The following is a 2,254-nucleotide window of genomic DNA, read 5'->3' on the forward strand; positions in this document are numbered from 1 at the left end:
GTATGCCTTGGTTCTTAATTGGTATTGTTGAAGAAGAATTGAAAGACTGGTGGAGTAAAAGGTTTGGGTTTCTGCTTTGCGTAACACCTTTCCTGCTCTTCTTGGCTTCCTGAATCCCTGTGCCCAAGAATGGCCAGTCACGGAGAATCTGGGGCCTTCAGATTCTTTAGAGAGGGGCATTTACCAGACACGGACGTCTTTCTCTTATGTTACTGACTTTCATGGCATAACTTTGGTGGCTGATTATGCCAGCAAACTCTTGGTCCTTTTATTGTTTTAAATACTCCTCTCCCTAAGAAGTAAAGAAAGGTGGGAGTTGAGAGGTTGGGCAGTGCAATTTGGCGGTGGAGGGGAAAAGGGAGTGGGAGAGAACCTCTCATCTTGCCAAATCTATTTTGTGAATTCTGTGGGTTTTGAGACCTCTCCCTTGGCCCTTAAAACTGCTGATTGCAGATTGTGGTCTGACCTCAGGTGAGATCATGGGAGTGTGTCTATGAAAGTTGTTGCCTGAAATTTCAAACCAGAGGAGTTGAGTGGAATGAACACAGGGCTGGCAGACACGAAGTGTTTTGCTCCCAGCTGTGCCACCACAATCGCCTTGAAACCTTAAGCATATCATTTAGCCCTTCTGTGCTTTAGTTTTGGCTGTGACACCAAGCAGGTATTAAAATAAATGATCACCATGAATTTTTGATGACATGAGAAAAAGCTTATGCCAGTATAATATTAAGCAGAATAAACAGGCTACAAACTTCATTAAGAAACTTGCCCAGTATCACTGAACTGGGAATTGCACAGGAGACACTTAATCCTATGTCTGTCTGTTATTAGCACTAACTACTATGTACTTTAACCTCTATGTGATAGAAAACAAGGATGTCATACTGTATTTTAAGTGATATTTCCTCACTGATTTTTGTAACACCTGATTAAATATTAGACAGAAGAGAAGATGTTTTTGCTACAGTCCACCCGTTAGCATAGCTCATACCCTCAAGTATCCCATGCCTTCCAGGACCTGATTTCACTGTCTTAAATTGATTCACTCGAAGGAAAGCTTGAGAAGCGAAAGGGAGATATATATTTAATACTTGGCAAAAGGGAAGATGGAAATGCTAACTTAGACAAAAATGCGTGTTGTTTAATCTTTTTCCTGTTTAGAATGTTTTCTTCCTCTTCCTGGAGAGTTTTGCCTTGGGGTAGAAAATTCTTAGCACATAGAACAATTTTTTCCCCTCTTCAAATATAATCTAAATGTGTATTAACTAGCAAACTTAAGGGAGAGTTTTTTGGGAAAGTCTAAATTCCAGATGTGTGGCAACTAAAAGAAGGGTGTTTATTTGTTATTTGGTTAAAATGATCTCCTTAATTCTTCAAAGGTGAAAATGAATGGCAATTGTGATGAAGATAATAAAGTCTCCTCCTTTCCACGGTAGATGTCCAAGTTCTAATTCCCGGACCCTGTGAATATGTGACCTCACCTGGCAAAAGGGACTTTGCACATGTGATTAAGGAACTAGAGATGGGGAGATTATCCTGGATTATTTTGGTGGACCCAATATAATCACAAGGGTCCTTATAAAAGGGAGGTAGAAGGGTCACAGTCAGAGAAGGAGATGTGCCAATGGAGCAGACTTCAGAATAATGGGCCTGCAAGCCAAGAAATGCAGGCTTCCTTTAGCAGCCGGAAAAAGCAAGGAACAAATTCTCCCTAGGAGTCTCCAGAAGGAATGCAGTCTGGCCAACACCTTGGTTTTAGCCCCATAAGATCCATTTTAGACTTCTGATTTCCAGAACTGTAAGATAATAAATTTATGTTGTTTTAAGCCACTAAGTTTGTAGTAATTTGTTACAGTAGCGATGGCAAATGAATACATTTATAACACTTAGAGAGTTTGTGTTGACTTCCATTATAGACACTAATTTCACACAAGAATTTTCAATGGAAAATATTTATTCCAGACTTGAACACTAAGGTTATATACCTCTTCAACCTGGAAGAAGCTTCTAAAAGTTATAGTGACTGGGAAATTTATGGGAATGGGCCAAAACCAGATAAATACTCTGTTTTACTTTTTAATGCAAGTTTAGACAAATCCTTTTATCTTGAACACATTCGATGCCTTACTGTACAGTTTATCTGTGCACAGCAGAAGTGAGAAGAGGACCAATGAGCTGAGAGATAACCCGATCAATCTGCTTCCTCCGTCTTTGCTTCAGTGCTTCGTACAGGAAATCCATTGCTGTGTCAAGT

Source organism: Lemur catta, chromosome 1 (assembly GCF_020740605.2).
Source record: "Lemur catta isolate mLemCat1 chromosome 1, mLemCat1.pri, whole genome shotgun sequence".
NCBI lineage: Eukaryota > Metazoa > Chordata > Mammalia > Primates > Lemuridae > Lemur > Lemur catta.